The sequence below is a fragment of the Mytilus californianus genome, unplaced genomic scaffold (genome assembly GCF_021869535.1).
Source record: "Mytilus californianus isolate M0D057914Y unplaced genomic scaffold, xbMytCali1.0.p SCAF_21, whole genome shotgun sequence".
Classification (NCBI taxonomy): Eukaryota; Metazoa; Mollusca; class Bivalvia; order Mytilida; family Mytilidae; genus Mytilus; species Mytilus californianus.
In genome coordinates this window covers 7,446,108-7,466,355 of record NW_026262670.1, presented here as the reverse complement: position 1 = coordinate 7,466,355, position 20,248 = coordinate 7,446,108, and the positions used below count along the sequence as shown (strand labels likewise).

General features: G+C 32.2%; 1 protein-coding gene and 1 long non-coding RNA gene across 3 annotated transcripts in view; one reads left to right on the top strand and one right to left on the bottom strand.

Moving 5' to 3' along the window:
- The window catches only part of LOC127731862 (uncharacterized), an 897,808-nt gene that overhangs the window by 602,745 nt on the left and 274,815 nt on the right, over positions 1-20,248 (bottom strand). The window lies entirely within an intron of this gene.
- Positions 9,925-15,208, top strand: LOC127731883 (uncharacterized). The gene is made up of 3 exons (XR_007995881.1): positions 9,925-10,269; positions 13,912-14,017; positions 14,556-15,208. It is a non-coding gene; the product is annotated as an uncharacterized LOC127731883 (long non-coding RNA).

Here is a 20,248-nt window from a genome sequence, read left to right as displayed (position 1 = left end):
GGTCTTGAAGCGTTTTGAGTTTTCCCAGTTAGTGAAACAAATTCAGGTGAAATTTGCCTAATATACGTAGAAAAAAACAATATAATTGAAAATTAAACCCATGTCCCCCTCCTCCCCAAGAAAACATGATTGTGCATGCCTATAGATCCTCATCGCTTCCTTCCTTCATACAGTTTTGTACTAACAGTTACAATCAATACCAGGCGGTGTATTTCATAATACTTGTGTAAGCAGGCACGAACAAATCAAAAGAAATAGAATTGCATGAATTCCATGCGTTTAAAAACTGTGAGTACTTTTCGGAATACACACTAACGAGATTGGGAAATAAGGGTAGAATGAAATTATAAAACTACCCTCTGTTATCTCTTGATTTTGTTGATTATAAGTGATTTTACGAAAATTACAATGATTGTTAATATTTAGCAATAAACAAACGATATATTACTGAAAATAATTATTATTCAATTAGATGGGAGCTAATCTATCCATGTTCTGCATAACACGCATACATTCGTCTGATTTTATATATTTTAGAAAAGTTAAGGTATCTCTATATGTACCTTACACTTAAGTATACAACAGTCTCCGGGACAAGTTTGCACTTCCGCTGGGTGCAAAAGTTGTCACCTTAATTTTTGGAGTTAAGTCAAAATGAAGTTGATAACTTGGTTGGTATTGGTTTCCTGATATTTGTCCAAAAAATTTTTGGCTCTAGCACCACTGTTGAAAAAGTTATGCCCCTTTTTTCAACAATTTCCTCAGAGGAAAAGTAGTTTTTCTCAAGGGAAATCAAATTTCCCTAAAGAAAAAAGATTTTTCCTTAAGGGAAATTGTATTTTCCTCAAGGAAAAAAGATTTCCCTTAGGGAATTTGCTGCATTAATATTTCCTTTGAGGAAATTCTATTTCCTGTGAGGAAATTTGCAGCTTCAAATTTTCCTCTGCGGAAATACTTTTTCCTGTGAGGAAATTTTGTCAACTACAATTTCCTTTGAGGAAATTTTTAACAAACACTTTTCCTTGAGGGAAAATTCAATACTACAAATTTCCTCTAAGGAAAACATTGTTCTCCAAATTTCCTCTAAGGAAATTTCTGTACATCAACTTTCCCTGTAGGAAATGTTTTCCCCTATTTTTACTCATCGTAAATTTCTTCACTATACACACAGTACATGCAGTATGAACATAATGTTTACAAGACTTAATAAATGATACAAATGATATTTAAAACGTTAATAAATTGTTGACTCAAAATTATCATGACATACAAAAACAATACAGTGAGTTTGACTGTTTAGGTCAAGGTATTGTACATACTTTATATGACTTTAACTTTGATTTATAAAATATTTTTTGTAGCAAAGTATTCTGTTTTCTTTGTTGTTGTTTCAATTGTATACATTAATGAGCAACCAATTTGAATGTCATACCACTTGTGGTGTTCTTAAGAATGCGTTCATATTTGCAAATTAGATAATAAAATAAACACTTTTCTTGTAAATTTTAATTTTCCTCTGTTTCAGCTGCTGTGTACAGTTATTCAATCCACTACGTAAAAGTTCAATGCATAAATTATTCCATTCACTAAACAATTTCCTTTAATTCTTAGAGAAAACATTTTTGCAATTTGTTCTTCGAAGATCTTCAGTATATTTGATATGAGGGAGCGATGTAAATGAGTGGATAAAGCTGGTGTTCCTTTCAACAACAAAATACTATTTTGTTTTTCTTTTCTTCCTTCTTTCGACGAATATATATTATATGTTGTTGCATTTATACAATTGTGTTTTTCTGCATCTATGATAGAACTCCATTTTGTTTATAGCCATTATCATGTGATTATGATGAAATTTCATATTTCTTTTTTGTAGGAAAGCACACATTCTATTTCACATTAATCCAATTAGCGCACCATGTAGATAGATATCATCTTTCAGTTTCCTCTTCAGTATTGATCATGAAAAACAAGATGTCTGACCACCTATAAATACACAAAATAAACAGATAAAATGTTATAAATGGAGAGAGAAACAGCAATGAAAAAGCTTATTTTGTCATGTTTATGAACATTTTAAGAATATTTCCTTTCATACTTGTGAGTTCTCTTAATTCCGTGCTTTTTGTCTATGGGTTTTTTATATTAGTTTATTTTGTGCATTTTATCAATCTTTCGAGTTGAGGCAATTCCAACGGTTATTTTACAGTTTGTTCTTTATATTTTGAGCTGTTAAACCACTGTCCAAAGTTAAGGTAGGGTTGAGTGCTCACAAACCTGATTTTTTTATTACATGTATTAGTTTTTATTGATTTTCAACTAGCTGTCAGTAACTGTGATCGAGTACTAACAGATCTTTGTGTCTTTTCGATTAAGGGAAAGGTATAAATTTCCTGCTTAGTCCGGACTGTTTATTTTTTTGCAGGAAATCTACCGGTATGTCATTTGTTGTCTGGTGAAGAGTTGTCTTATTAGCAATCAGGCCACATCTTCTTATTTTTATATAACCTTGCCATATTCTGAATGTGCCTGTCCCAAGTTCGGAGCCTGTAGTTTATTCTGACACTAAAATTTAGTGTTTTTTGTTGTTTCATTTCTGTCATATTTATTTTTTTTAATTTGTTTTGTTATAAACTAGGCAATTAGTTCTACAGTTGGAATTATTTCAATTTTTCATCTGAGGGCCTTTTATAGCTGACTACTTTGACAACAGGGCATAGATTTTCTCATTATTGAAGGCCGTCACTGGCCTATAATTGCTTTCTTAGAGCCATGATCAATAGTTTTCATATTTAATATCCCACATCTTTTTATTTTTATAATAATCATGATAATCATCTTTCAAGGGCAATAACTTTTATAAAAGTGACCTTATGAGTCTTATCGAGCATCACTGATGAGTGTTTTGTAGACGAAACGCGTATCTGGCGTAACTACAAAATTTAATCCTGGTATCTATGATGAGTTTACTTACCATTTAGGTTTTGTTGACTTCTGCAAATTTTAAATTGCCTATCATTTCTGCTGTTTATAATTTCTCTGTATCTTCTATAGTTCTTGTCCTACACATAAAAAGAGTAAAAATTATTATTTAATGAACATCTTGCATCAATAGTTATTTTGCTGTTTAATGTATATATCAATGCGTGTTTAATAAAAAGCTGTACCATGAGTGCTTGATAAGCTTGTAGCCCGTTTAGCTAGGATTTATGCTTTAAATGAATTTTAATGATCAACTACATTATAGAAAAACTGTGAGCACTGCGCAACTACGACCCCCCCCCCCCCCCCCCCCCCTCCCTAAAAAAAATAAAACTACAGGCTCTAAAGATCTATAAGTTTAAGGCCGTGATTTTTGAACAAATACAATTCTAAAACCTTCCAATGTGTGAAATGGACAATTTTAAACAATTTTCCAACAACTAAAATTCCATAACTCTGCATCTTATATAAAAATAAATAGGGGATGATACTCCGGCTTGCATATCATATCAAGTTATAAAGGAAGATAACTGAAGAACGGTAAAATTTATACTACTAAAATTTGAACTCGATCTGATTTTGTGGTAAAAAGTATTGCGTTAAAGTTTAATAAAATTTGGTTGAGGCAAACTTAATTTAGAGGACGGAAACGAAAAATTCATCATTTTTACCATTTGTAAAGTACATAACTCTAGAATAGTAAAAGTGACACCACCAAAATTCAAACTGTTTTTTGTGGTAATAAGTATTGTGTGCAAATTTCATAACATTTGGTTGAGGCAAACTAAAGTTAAAGTTAGAGAGCGGGAAACCAAAAATTCAGCAATTTTTCCATTTGTAAAGGGGCATAACTCTAGAACGGTAACACTGACACCACCAAAATTTACACTTGATCTGAGTATTGTGGTAATAAGCTTTTGTAAAAGTTTTATAACATTTGGTTGAGGCAAACTAAATTAGAGAACAAAAACCAATGACTGTTGGACAGACAGACAGATGGTCAAGGGTTGACCAACTATGGGTCATAAAAATGAAAAGGGAGTTTATGCCAATATATAAAATCAATTTACCAAAGTTTCATAAAAATTGGTAAAAGCATTCCTGAGACTATCCAAAGTCCCAATATACAACAAAAACTTAAATCAGAATTTTTTAAAAATTGAAAGGGAAATTATCATGATTATGTTAATTGGCAATATTAATAAATTGCATGCAATAATTTCTGAAATTTACAGTATATAGGCTTTTAACCCCACCATATTTTTGCACCTGTCCCGTCAGGAGCCTATGGCATTTGTCAATTTTGTATGATTTTTAATTTTAGTTTCTTTTATATATTTCGAAGTTTAGTATGACGTCCATTATCACTGAACTAGTATACATTTTTGTTTAGGAGCCAGCTGAAGCACGCCTCAGGTTGTGGGATTTACTCGCTGCATTGAAGTCACATTGGTGACCTTCGACTGTTATCTGCTCTTTGGGTGGGTTGTTGTCTCTCTGACACATTCCTCATTCCTATTTTGAATTTTATTTTAAATTCTATTATAAATGTTAGGCTTCTTGTTGATTTGTTTTACATTTGTCATTTCGAGGCCTTTTATTATATTTACAGCTTTCTATATGCATAGGTGCTTGAGGACAGGATCCTGTTTTGAGCCCCCCATAGTTCCTCCCCCTTATTATCATATATCTTAGATTTTTCAATATATATCACTTATTTGTACCATATGCATGTTTACTATCAACGTGAATCTCGACTCCTGTCCTCAAGCACCTATGTCTATATGGTGTGAATTTTGCTCATGGTCGTAGGTTATCTATAGCTCAGCGAAGCAACATCACAACTGTTTCCAAGTTTGTGAAGTCAGAATACTATATTAATCTTTCCGACTTTCGGATCATTTGTTGATTTTTCATGAATATGTGCCATTCCAATATGAAATAGCTATATCATGTATATATTAAAAAAAACTTTAAACTATTTTATATTTTTTTCTTGGACGCCTAAATAGCCTTGCAAGACGTCATAATCATTTGGACTAAGTTTTCCCCACCATCGACATCGTTCTGTGGAAAACGAGTTTGGTGCATTAACAAAAAGATCATGTCTGTGGTGACAGGTTAGTGTGTGTGCTTACCAATATTTGAATTTTATGAGCCTTCTTTTTGAATATTTTTTTCATTTTTTGGTACAATACTGACGTCGAGTGCTGTTGTTGTTGATCGTTGTTGTACTGTTTATTTCTTACAAAAGCGATCAAGTAATGCAGGGGAAGGAAACTTACTTAAAAGACCAAAATGAGCCGCAACTATTAAATAGGTACATAAATATTTTACTATGCAGTGAGTATCCCGATATACATGTATATACTCTTAGACTCATTTCACAGAAAAATCGTACAAGGGAAAATACTCGTTAGTCATGAACATTTTTGATCACTTAAAATTTAGATTTTATAACTTAAATTACGAAAGATGATAATTTGTCAAATGAGCCCCTGTAACCAGGTGCTGCATTTTTTAGCACGCGTCAAAAACAGTTAACAGTGCCGGGATCTGACAGCGCTTTCAAGAGCTTTTTATGTTACTGTGAGTTTATTATATATTTGTCACAAAAAGCTAATGCTAATTTCTTTTCTTTTAATATGAAGCCCCCACCCCTCCTCCAGCTTATCTGATTAATTTACGATCACTCTGAGTAAAGAAAGTAAGTCACAATTGCTTATATCAGACAGGTATTTTAAATTCTGGTTGATAGTTGTCTCATTACCAATCATACTAAATCTCCATAATTTTTTTTTACAATAAAGCTATATTTAGATGCGGTATAGTGATGAATGTGTAAACATGCAGCATGCTTGTAAATAATTGTTAAAATACAGCACAAAAGATGCATAATATATCAAACTCGAGTCAACGCCATGTCAAAAACTATATAAAAAAAAAAAAAAAAAAAAAAAAAACGACCAAATGACAAATAGTCTATAAAAACAAACTATAGCATACCAAAATATATAATTTATAAAGATTTGCATGCAACTAGGCCTATACAGTAGCTCTATGTTCTTATAGATCTCATAACATTACGATTAAAAGTCAGATTATGTGTGTGTAAGTTTATTAGAAAATTCAACGAGACACGTCCTAATCAGGTAAAATCCAAAATAACAATTTACAAATTCAGATCTACTGCCTGTTGTATATTGCTTACCAGATTGTATATTGCCAAACGAATAGATATGTTTGGTACGGCATGGCGGCTTCGAAGCGGAGACAAAAAGACCCAGATAAATGTGTAGAATTTTGTTGTTGAGATTTTTTTTTAAGAACTACATTCAGATCTCAGAATTTGAATATAGCATCTCGTTTTCTTAAAATAAATTGTTAGCTATTACTGGCTATAATAATTACCTCCTTATAAGTATTCGCAAAACATGAAGTTAATGATCAATGAATATGAAAACACTTTATAAAGTATAAATATTGGTAAACGGACAGCAAGTCATAGGACTATTATAGTTCGAATAAATTTGTTTACAATAACTGTTGAAAGGTTATGAGAAAAAATCTGGATGAATTTATTTTTATTAGAATGATTTATTTTACAGTAAAGGCTTCATATTTTTAATCAGTTATTTGTAAAAGAAAGGTGACATGTTTAACACCATGGATCCAGTAAATTAACAAATTACTATCATGATGGATTTTTTTCTTTACAATTGTTATATTAAAATTTTGTCTTTGGCAATTCATAATTTTACTATAACAACTAATTAATATTTAAGAATAACTTTTGTTTACAAATTCGTTTTGATAAATAATGGTTCAAGAAAAAAACTTTTTGAAAATTAGTCTGTTAGTTTCGAAAGAAAAAAATATCTTAAAAACTGAACTGTGAGCCAACGGTTTTCAATCGTTACGTTTTGTTATACTTTTTTATTGTTAATCTCAGCAAAGACAAATTTGGTGATAAAAATCGATTTGTTGGTTTTTCGTAAAATTAAAAAAAAAAACATACGTCATAATGTAATCTTATAAAAAGGGGGGGGGGGGGGGGGGGAGGGGGGCGATGGAAGAAATTCAATATTGATCCTTCAAGGGACAAGTGAACGTGGGAGATATTCATTCCCTACTGTAAAATATTGAGTTTTTGGTTGATTAATGTCGGGTGTGTCTGACGTTCCGAATAATATATGATAGGAACATGTAGGTCTTGTAATTGAGACCGCCCGTGATACGGTCGGAAAATATCGACTGCCAATGAAAAAAGAGGGACAGAAAATTGGCCTAATACCAGGCTACTTTCAGTCCACTCTAAGAGTTGTTCAGTTGCAAGGATTCAACGTCCCCATTCGGACATGGCTGAGCACAGCCTAATGGACGTTCCACTATCAATAGTGCTAAGGATTTATTGCCGGTCAGAAGAAGACCTGCATGTTACGACGCTATTTCTATAGTTACTCTAGTTCGCTAACGAATTCGCTTCTTGTTCCAATGAATATAAAGGAAAGAGTTATCTAATATATATATATATATATATTTTTCTTGAACTACTATAAATAAAGTAGTTCATTTTAAAATGTATTCTTTAAAGGTTAAGAAAACAATAAGTTAAAATGGCTGGTACATACATGGCTTCATGGCTAATACCAAAAAGGTATAGCCAATTTCCCGTTTATTTTTTTCGTTGTTTGGTTCACATGTTCAAATTTAATAAATTGATGAATTTAATAATTTAGTGATATCCTAAATCCTTGTTAATATATTTTCTTCGGTAGAAAAGAAAGTTATTAATCTTTTCATCTGGAATTTAATCTGCATATCTATTATCAGAGACATATATACACATATGTGTATATGTCTCTGCTATTATCTATTTTGGGATTTAAAAAAATATCTTTAAAAAATGCGGTTTCGAGCCTATTTTTTCATTTTAATTTGGTTACACGTTCAGCAATAACTGATACAAATATGATATATTACCAATGATAAGGCCATATATTTGAAGCTGTTCAAAAATTTGTACATTATAGGTACGTGTATCAGATCGGACATTTTGTTTTAACTGTTCTATATAAATAATCTTACTATAAGTTATCTCAGGTCTAAACAAAATGTTACTATGAGTGTTCTAATGAGTTTTGTTTGATAATTTTTTGTTTAATTCAGTTAAAAGTTTGTTTTTTTTTACACGAGAAGGTCTGCTAAAAAGTTTATGATGATCTCTTTTTTTTCAGCATAACAAACGGATACTCTTTAATGTACACTAGGTGGACTTTCCTCTGTTCCGATGAAGGCAGTGCACGCGTCTTTCATTTAAAAGATTTAATCGTAGTTTTGCAACGGACGGTGGCACTTACCATTTTATAATTTGTAACAATTGTGATTAACCATATATTTATGAGTTATAACAAAATTATTTTTTGTACATCTTTATTTAAGATGATCGAGATTTGAGAATGATATGAAAATAATAAAATATATATTACAAAAAAAGTTATCTCAGGTCTAATTATCTAGTATGAAATATATCCACTGGAAATAAGCCCTTTAAAACACAAATCCCCGTTTACTCATTGCGAAGTTTATTTGCTAGTGTTTTTTTAATCTTTTTTTTTATTGATTTTATTATATTATCTTTTTTGTGAAAATTTTGAGTGGTTTAACATGAAATGGACATCGATGCTACAAAGAAATTTGTTAAATGTCATCTGTTGCAATATATACTAAGTATTACACGTGGACAGGATGTTCCCCAGAAAATTAAGGTATTCAAAATAAGTTATACACACCCCAAGGGTACACACCACTGTCATATGGAAAATTACTGGGTCACCAGTAAACTGGTAATCAGACATGCAACTAATCAGTTGACTGACCATGCCACTACAATTTAAAAAGTTTGTCGTTAGATCAAAATGAAATATTTATTTTAATTTAAAATTGAAGAACTAAAAGGATTTATCATAATTATGAAGGGAAATAATTCAACAAAATCGGATTATTTCCCTAAAGATTATATTTTTTTTTATTTTTTTCCGGGGAAAATAGAAAACTGTATATATAAAGGGTCACATCAAGGATTTTATAGAAATCCTTGGTCTCATGAAATGGATCTCACACAGACATGGATAATTAAAATTTATACATTTATTGATTCTATGATTTCTTGAGAAATCAGGAGCGAAATATAACAAATATTTAGTTTTGATATTAAATTAAATTTACCTTTCCTCGCTATAATTCATTTGACATACACCGAGGGATTTAAGTGTTTGTCCGTACAACGTGTTTGTCATTAGTATTTCACATGACTTATTGTTTTCGCGCTTCGCCTTGAAGCTCATTATTCAGACTGTTTCAGACAAGATGATGAAAATAACGTGCAAGGCACTTTTTATTCGATCACCGTGAAGTGCACTCTCCCCCTCTTCAAGAATTGTATATTTATAAATCCTCGTCCTTTTAAAAATTACCACACTCTTTGTGATTACCGTTATGCTATTATGCTAACAGTAACCTGGGACTTGATTTACATGTAATATCAGGGGCGATTCCAGCCTGGATAAAGGGGGTCCAAATATATGTAATAAAAAGAAATTCAAGATCTTTCTCTTATATATTCAAACAATTGTCAACAAATTATTTGTGACTTTTTGTCCTGTGACTTTTTGTCCTATCAAATTTGTGACTTTATATCCTGTGACTTTTTGTCCGGTAGGACCTTTATCGGGACGCCGGGATCGGCTGTTTTTAAGCTCGGGATTTCGGGATTGATCCTTTCGGGATCCGGGAATTCTTTTTTCGAATTTCGGGATGTCGAGATTTAATTTTTTTTTTAATTCGGGACCTCTGGATTCCATTTTTTAAGCCCGGGATTTCGGGATCAGGACCCCTCCTACCCCTCCCCCCTCAAAAACTCAAAAAGGAGAGTCAAACCCCCGGATCCCATCCCCCTTCGATCCGCCACTGATTGTGAATATAAATATAATTGTTACTTAAAAGTCATAGACTAGTACTGGCTCCGAGCACCTGTTTTGGGATATATACAGCTAATTAACCGTAAATAACTGCGAGATAATGAATAACAAGTTGATACTTGTCTATTCTCTGCTAATTAATGTACCTGCAATTCACCCTGATTCATTTGTGAGACCACCGACACTAAAAATATTACCTCAAAGTAAGAGGTTCTCCGTTACTGGGAACTTCATATCGGATCCGATCAATTTATTGGTTCCATTCCCCCTAGTATTAATGATCCATTTGCAGTGACGATGACAATCATAGGTATACTCATTACTGTTTATTTCGCATGATAACAAACATGTTATGTCAACTCACTTCTCCTTCCTACGGCGTCAGAGAGAAAAAAAAAGCCTTGCAATGCGTCATTATTATTTGGACTGCTTCCATATGACTTTAAAAAAAAAGAATAATTTATTTCAATGATTGAGATTGGGCTGACGAGACATTTCAGCATGTGAAATCTTAATTGTTAGTCCAAGCACACAGTTATCATCCATTGATTTTCATTTTTTACAAAAAGATTCCCTAGTGTGGACCATGTATTACTTCAAAATTTATTTATTTATATTTTTTATGCATAAAAAGTAAGTACAATGAAGTAGGGGGATGGAATTTTTTATTTTAGTTTGAGAATCACTCATACTTCTTGTATGATATCACCTTAGCCTACAAATTACCAAAAAGAAACACATTTGTATTTCCTCTAGCTTATGTGTATGCCTTTTCATATACAATTACATGTAAAAATGTGTTACTGCCGCCCTATTTTGACCTTAAATGTTATTCAGTCTTGCATGGCCTAATGGGACCTTGTTCTACTCATGTGGTATGCTATAAGCAGATAAGTAACTTTCTTTCCTTTTGAAATACAAATAACTTTTTAAATATACATGAAGAATTTTTATATCAGCCTCCCCCCCCCCCCCCCGGCCCCACACCCACCACCCCCCCCCCCACCCCCCACCCCCCCCCCCCCCATATTAAAAAGCCATATTTGAAAATCTTATAAAATCCTTTTTATTTTTCCATAGCTTTTGAAAGAAAAAGGTGCCAGTGTTAAGTGTATGAAAAATCTAGAGAGAATCACTTCCCGCCAAATTTTTAATGTCTTATATCTTAAAAAACAAGCACACAGACCCTTCATTTTTTCTGTTTTTTTAGTTTCTTTATTCATATACTTTCAATTTATAACAGTCTTTTAAAAAGCTTGTTATTTGAAACAGAGTAGCGAACATCCTTAAGTAGTGATTTGGTATAGTTTGAAAAGGTCAAATATTAGTATGTCTGAAGTTGTCAAACTAACTTATAGAGCCTTTAAACATTAAATTGTCCATATTTTAAGTTATATAGCGTATAGATTTTTCTATTATGCTAATATGTCCTGTCCCAAAAGTAGTACACTACACTGTAAAAATCTTTTTTGGATAGAGCCAGCGCAATTTTTTAAATTTGCCTTTTTAGCTCATCGTTCCGAAGGAACAGTGAGACATTGCCATCACTTGGTGTCCGTCGTTGTCTGTTGTCAACCGTTGGCGTTTGTCGCGTGTAAACTATTTCATACATCTTCTCTACTGAACCAATTCCTACCAAACTTAAGCTGAAGGATCTTTAGGGTATCTACAATAAAGTTTGTGTTTTGTTTTTTGTTTCATCAAAAAACATTGTTGTCATGGCTAAATAAGAACATAGGGGTAAATGCAGTTTTTGGCTTTTATCTCAAAACCCAAAGCATTTAGAGCAAATCTGACACAGAGTAAATTGTTCATTAGGTGTTCAAAGTTCTATCAGCCCTGAAATTTTCTGATGAATCTAATAACCCATTGTCATGATTGTTGGGTTGCTGTCACTAAATTGGTAATTTCAAGGAAAATTTGCAGTATATATATTATCTTGAATATAATTAATGATAAAGATAAACTGTAAACAGCAAAAAAGTTCAGCAAAGTAGGATCTACAAATAAGTTTCTATAACCAAAATTGTCAATGGACCCCTTAAGGAGTTATTGCACTTTAACGACAATTTTACACAATTTGTTTATCATGTTTTCTAACTTTAAAAAAATCTTCTCCTCTGAAACTACTGAACCAATTCCAACCAAACTTAGGCTGAATGATCCGTAGGGTATTTAGAATAAAGCTTGTATTTTATTTTCTGATTCATCAATAAACATGGCTGTCATGTCTAAAAATAGAACATAGGAGTAAAATGCAGTTTTTGGCTTATATCTCAAACACTTATGCATTTAGAGCAAATCTTATGTGAGGTAAAATTGTTCATTATGTCAAGTTCTATCAGCCATTAAATTTTCAGATGAATCTAACAATCTCTTGTTTGGTTGCTGCCACTAGATTGGTAATTTTAAGGAAACTTTGCAGTTTTTATACGACCGCAAAAAAATTTTGCGGTCAAAATATTGGTATGATGTTGGCGTTGTCGTCCAAAGACACATTGGTTTTCGCACTCTAACTTTAGTTTAAGTGAATGGATCTCTATGAAATTTTACCTTAAGGTTCAATACTACAAAAGGAAGGTTGGGATTGATTTTGGGGGTTATGGTACCAACAGTTAAGGAATTAGGGGCCAAAAATAAGCATTTTTGTAACTTCCAGACATAACTTGTGTGTTAGTGTATGGATCTCTCTGACATTGTACCACAAGGTTCCATATCACAAAGGGAATGCTGGGATTGATTTTGGGGGTAATTGCATCAAAATTGTAGGAATTAGGGGCCAATAAGGGGCCAAAAATAAGCATTTTTCTAGTTTCCAGACAATTACTTGTGTTCAAGTGTATGGATCTCTCTGAAATTGTACTGCAAGGTACCATACCACAAAGGGAAGGCTGGGATTGATTTTGGGGATAATTGCCTCAAAATTTTAGGAATAAGAGGCAAAAAAGGGCAAAAAACAAGCATTTTTCTAGTTTTAGGACAATAACTTGTGTGTAAGTGTATGGATCTTTATGAAATTGTACTACAAGGTTCCATATCACAAAGGGAAAGCTTGGATTGAGTTTGGGGGTAATTGCCCTAAACGTTTAGAAATTTGGGGCCAAAAAGGGGCTAAAAAACAAGCATTTTTCTAGTTTCCAGACAATAGCTTGTGTTCAAGTGTATGGATCTCTCTGAAATTGTACTGCAAGGTACCATACCACATAGGGAAGACTGGGATTGAGTTTGGGGTGTTGAATCATAAGGGGGTTAAAAAAATTGGGAGGGTGGGATTTTTATCCTTTTGTTTTCTTTAAAATTTTGTTATTACTGATTTATATATAAAAGCAAATAATAATGATATGGTTTGAATAGGTAAATTAGAAATTTTTAAGTTCTTAGACCACATTCAATTTGTGAGCCTCTTGTTTTAATTGCTTCTGTAAGTAATATACTGGGGCGGATCCAGTAATTTATAATAGGGGGGGGGGTTCCTAACCCAGGATAAAGGGGGGGGGGGGGGGGGTTCCAACTATATGTCCCCATTCAAATGCATTGATCGTCCAAAAAAAAGGGTGGGTTCCAACTCCCGGAACCCCCCCCCCCCCCCCCCCCCTGGATCCGCCACTGATATATAAATTTGAAATTTTGACGACAGACACATACAGATTATACCGTTAACAATATTTCAGAGTTTAATGTTGTCAAGCACACAAATCATAGAAGAATAGTTAATCACGTCATTGTTGTCGATTGAAAAATTAGTATGAACACGATGAAAAAGTACGGGAATGTTTGTTTGTTAAACTATTGACTGTGGTTATGTCTTTGCAACTGTTGACTGGCAAATAGTCTGTGAAATGAAATAGCACAAATATTTCATTCCTTTTTTATATCATGGTATATAGAAAAACACATACTGATGTATAATAATAGTTATAGTCATTAAATTATAGTTTTTACCTTTTTTAAGTTTAGGGCAAGAAATATAGAAGATAAAGAAAAATATAAACAATTACAACTGTACAGTAGAAATGATCGGCAAAACAAGATAAACAGAAGACAACAAGGCCTAAATGGTTAGACCACTTCTATATAATAAAAGTGATTGCCCTTGAATGATGACTATTATAAAAATAAGAAGATGTGGTATGTGAGTTATCTATCCACCAGAGTTCAATGAAGTGGATGCAAGCAATTAAAGACCAATGACAGCCTTCGATAATGAGAAAACCCATACCTTATAAGTCAGCCAATAAAGACCCCAACATGAAAAGATTTAACCAATCCAAAGTAGTTCAAAGCCAATAACAATTATTAAAAAAATCATGTCTGTGAGCACTCCACCTAACCATAATCTAGGACAGTGGTTCAAATAGCACAACATATGAACAAACTGTAAAAACTGTTGCAAGTGGCTCAACTCATTATCACTGCAAGCCACTTAAACGACTGATATTAAGTCGTGGACACAAAGCACTGAAATAACAGAACTCATAATCATGATTAGTAAGAATATCAAATTTAAGAGTCTCAAAATGTTCATATTAAACATGATAAAATAAGCTTATTTCATATTGCTGTTTTTTTCTCAATTTATATTTTGTGTATTTATAGGTGAGACTTCTTGGTTTTTATGATCATCACCAGGTCAATACAGAGGAAACTTAAGGTTAATACTTTTCTACATTGTGTGCTTATTGGATTAATGTGAAATGAAATGTGTACTTACCTGGAAAAAGAAAACAGGAAATTTCTACAAAATGGCTGTAAACAAAATGGAGTACAATCATAGATGCACAAGAACACAATTGTGTAATTGCAACAACCTACATATTCACTGAAGGATTATGGAGAAATGTAGAAAAAATAGTATTTTGTTGTCGAAATAAACACCTGCTTTATCCATTCATGTACATAGCTCTGTCATATCAAATATACAGAGGAAGATGTTTGAAGAACAAATTGTAAAAATGTATTCTCTACCAATTGAAGGAAGATGTCTGGTGGATGGAATTATTTATGCACTGAACTCTTATGTAGGGGATTGAATAATTGTACACAGCAGCTTAAACAGAAGAAAAGTTAAATTAACATAAAAAGTGGTTATTTTATTTAATCTGCAAATATGAGCACAATATTAATAACATCACAAATAGTATGATATTCATAGCGTTTTGCTTATTATTGTATTGTCTCAAACAGCTAGCCTATTGTTTTAGTATGTCATGTTACTCATCAGTGAACATTTTATTAAAGTTTTAATTATCTTTTGTATCAATTATTCAGTCTCAGGAAAAATTATATTCATCATGTTCATACTGTTTTTACTGTTATGAAATTTTCATAGAGGAAAATTGAATAACAGAAATTTCCATAGAGGAAATTTGGAGAACAATGTTTTCCTTAGAGGAAATTTGTGGTCTTGAATTTTCCATCAAGGAAAAGTGTTTGTCAAAAATTTCCTCACAGGAAATTGCTGTTGACAAAATTTCCTCACAGGAATAAGTATTTCCTCAGAGGAAAATTTGAAGCCTCAAATTTCCTCACAGGAAATATAATTTCCTCAAAGGAAAATTTGAAGCCGCAAATTTCCTCAAAGGAAATATTAAAGCAGCAAATTCCCTGAGGGAAATCTTTTTCCCTTGAAGAAAATACAATTTCCCTTGAGGAAAAATCTTTTTCCTTTAGGGAAATTTGATTTCCCTTGAGGAAAACGACTTTTCCTCTGCGGAAATTGTTGAAAAAAGGGGCATAACTTTTTCAACAGTGGTGCTAGAGCCAAAATTTTTTAAGACAAATATCAGGGAACCAATACCAACCAAGTTATCAACTTCATTTTGACTTAACTCCAAAAATTAAGGTGACAACTTTTGCACTCAGCGGAAGTGCAAACTTGTCCCGGAGACTGTTATACTCTTAGGAGTTTTCTTAGTATAAGGGGTTTTATGCATACCACTTAAGTTTTGTGGGCGTGACTTAAACCAACTAAGATTTTACTAAGGAAATACTTAGTTTAAGATTTTTCATGCATACCACTTAAGTAAAAAGGGCGGAGTTTCCTTAATTTAAGTGTTTACTAAGGAAAATCTTAACTTAAGTAGCTTTATGCATACGGGCCCAGAGCCCTAATTTGGTGAATAAGCTATTCTATTCTATTCTATTCTATTCTATTCATATGCGACACTGTGATATAGTGTGAAGATAATTAAAATGATGCACAACTTTTAATCATAATAAAGCTATCCTGTAAGGATGAAAGTGAATCAGCTGAACTTTTAAAAAGCAGCTTTGAAAATAAATTAATAAACCCAGAAGAACCTTGACTTTTTGCAAATTATTAAATTTTTTAAATGGGCATGATTTTTCACAAATATGGTAATTAAATTAGAACCGTACATAAAGCTTCAAAGTATTTCCTTTTGATGCTATTTAAACAATGAAACATTTATTTCATAGACTTTACACAATAGCCATACTAATCCAACCATGGGGGTCCAAATTCAACCTCCTTGTTCTACTAAATTATTGCATAATTTGAAATGTGATAATTTTGTCATATTGCTGTAGATTGTGATTTGTTAATTGTGGATCAGTATGTCACTAATAACACATAGTTGTATTATGATTGGTCAATTTATTGTTATCTTATTGTGCACTGCAATTGGTATAATAGATATTTGAAACGTTATCATTCATTCTGTACTGGACTATACTCTGTAAATGTAGTAAACTTGCATTCTTAAAGTTTTCAGTGGATGCGACTCGTGTAGTTAGAATTTAATCCAAACATTTGTGAACGATATTATTCAATGACATGCTCATTCTAGTTTGGATAAAAAATTTTAATCGAACTTTTAGTACATTTCTAATTTTAGGAATTTCGCGCAAAAGAAATTGACTTTTGTTTTATAAAATTCATTTAATGCAATTGATGTTTATCTTTCAAATCAAATTAAATGAAAATTAAAAATTTTTTTTATTAAAAATGTAAGTATAACAATATCAATATAATATATAGTCATTTGAACTAATTTATTTCTATATTTTTTTTCGGAAAATTTTAATCTAACTAAAAAAAATCCATGATAGACTCAGCTGCAGCATTTAAGATATACATTTCCAAGAAGAACAAAACTTACTAGGTAATTTGTTTTAAAGGCAATTAGAAGGAGTATTTACCAAACGACAGAAAAAAAATGCGAGACAATACTGAAAAATATTGATAAATTAATATCCCCCATCTATTTATGCATAGAGCCGGCATTTAAAGAAAAACAAATTATATATATAATATTTATTTATACCTGCCCGAAGTATACAAAGCAATGCAGTGCAACAAATCATTGCATACCTGCGAAATATATTGCAAAATTGGATGTTTACAAAGCTGCACTATACCAGTAAATATTTGTAAACATGTGTCTTTATTGTGTATTCTTTATGGGGTGTAACTTTTGCAAATAATAACCTCCACATGCATTTCATATCCATCATTTAGCAATGTAAACATAATTGTTTATTATATATTTGTTGTCTCTTTATTCCCACACAAATATTAATGTTTGTTCTTGAATTGTTAAGGTTATAAAATTCCGTAAAATTTTAGAAATGACATGTCTTTCCATACGTGAAACGAAATGAATAAATATCTTTATTTCCAAATACATTTACACACTACGTAAAGATTTTTGCATATTCTCTTTTCTTATGGTATTTGAATGTTATTCTCCACAAAAACTTTACAACTATTTGCGACCGTAACAAATATCAAAATTTATCTTGGTGTAAATACATGGCAAAGCTCAAGTTTTATGGACCCCTTTAAATGTTGATATTTTCGGTTACTTTATATACGTATACAAAATATTGGAATTACTTCAATTTATTCATGTTTTGAATAGTTGTTTGCATGATATGTAAACCGCGGTCTCTAAAAACTGTCCTGTAGTATGGAAACACTGTTAAATGTTAACATTTACGATGTGTAAAGAAATGGCAAACACCTGCAAATAAATGTAAAGCATATGCAAAGCTTAACACCTAAATAGGTTTACCAAATATTTGCATAGGTACGTAAATCGAGGATTTCGTGCAGTGATATCTTTAACATGAATAATTCCTAAATTTTATGGCCAGCTTAATGAAAATGTAGACCTTGTCATATAAGGTTATTTTCTATTTGTTGACTATATTGACCTCTACACATCTCCATTCTTGCTTTGTTGGGTTGCTGTCTCATTAACATATATTTCACATTTCTTGTTCCTTTAGCACCAAGTTCAATACTTAAGTTCAACCAATCTATTTTTGAAGTCAAATAACATTGTAATGATGTCATCACATTCTTTGTGTCTTGTTTACTATAAAAACATTGGTGTTATGGTATTTTGAATGTAAAAACTATTCGTTGATTATCTCCAAGCAGAAGTTCAAATTAGCCGTGACCTCCCATTTATGGTTTCAGATCTTCCCACCGGTAGTTAGGTACAACCGAGAGACTTTTGTATTTTTGCAGGTTAAAAAGTTACAAAAGCATTTTGAACAAAAATATATGAAATCAAGAATAAAAAAATCTTGAAATATGCAACTTTACTGAAAGGAAACTTATGCATTTGCGTAAATTCTTCACAATTCAATTGATGTGTAGTCATGTCACCGGTAGTGGTACAAGATCCCGGGAAACTTGAAAATATAATATTAAAACATAACCAGTAAACAGTATGAGTCTGTTAGGTTTTGGAGTGACCCCTTCCAAAATTTTTGTGAATCAAACAAAGTTTAATTTTGGACCCTGATTTGGACCAACTTGAAAACTGGGCCCAAAAATCTAATATTTTACAGGTTTAGATTCAGCATTTGAAAGAACCCTATATATATTTAATTTAAGTTGAATTGAAACACAATTTAATTTTGATCCATATATTTCTGTGCAAAGGGAAATAACTCAAACTGGATAAATAGATATGATTGTAAACAATAAACCAGTGAAGTGATGACTAAGTGTTATAAAATTAGATATGATGTAATTTTTCAAATTAAAATCAATAATATAATAACAACAACCAGTGATGACTAAGTTCTCTAAAATTAGATACGATTTAACACTCAAACATTGTTAAAATCAGCGTATCGAAGAACCCAAGAATTCAATTGTTGATTAAACAAAAGTTTAATTTAGGACCCTTTGTACCTGGATGTTGTATTATCTAACTAATAGAATATATACGGTTTCAATGTGGGGATCTTGACTGTTTACAAGTTTTCAAAAAAAAAAGGGGGTGGGGGTTACCCCCATGGACTTCCCCTAAATTTGATTTGATTTGTTTTATTGTCCCATACAATAATATATATGGTTTAGGGTTGAGGATTCCAACCGTTTACAAGTTTTCAAAAAGAAGGGGTTGGGGTTTACCCCCGTGGACTTCCCCTATATTTCATTTGATTTGATATATTGTCCCATACAAGAATATATATAGTTTCTGGGTGGGAATCTTGACCGTTTACAAGTTATCAAACAGAAGGAGGGTGGGGGTTACCCTAATGGACTTCCCCTCATACAAGAATATATATGGTTATGTGGTTTGGATCTCAACCGTTTCTAAGTTCTTAAACAGGAAGAAGGTGGGGGTGACCCCAGGGGACTCGACTTTTATCTCATTTGATTTGTTTTATTGTAACATACAAGAAGAAAAATGGTTTAAAGGTGGGGATCTCGACTGTTTACAAGTTCAAAAAAAAAAAAATGGGGTGGGAATTATCCCAGGGGACTTCCCCTAAATTTCATTTGATTTGTTTTATTGTCCCATACAAGATTATATATGGTTTAGGGGTGAAGATCTGAACCGTTTACAAGTTCTCAAACAGAAGGGGGTGGGGGTTACCCCAATGGACTTCCCCTATATTTCATTTGATTTGTTTTATTGTAAGATACAAGAATATATATGGTTTCAGGGTGGGGATCTTGACCGGTTACAAGTTTTCATAAAAAAGGGGGGTAGGGGTGAACCCGAGGACTATCCCAATATTTCATTTTACTTGTTTTATTGTCCCATACAAGAATATATATGGTTTAGGGGTGGGGATCTCGACCGTTTACAAGATAAAAGCACATTGTCAAATTGAAGGGGGTGGGGGTAAGAATATATATGATTTAGGGACACCTAATTATTTACAAAATGTCTAATTATGAACAGTAAATTTCAAACTTCATTTATACAGTCCTACTAGTAAGTTTCAAACTTTATATATACAGTCCTACAGATCTTATCAGGAAACAGAAAATTTTCAAATAAATCTGTCACTCCAAT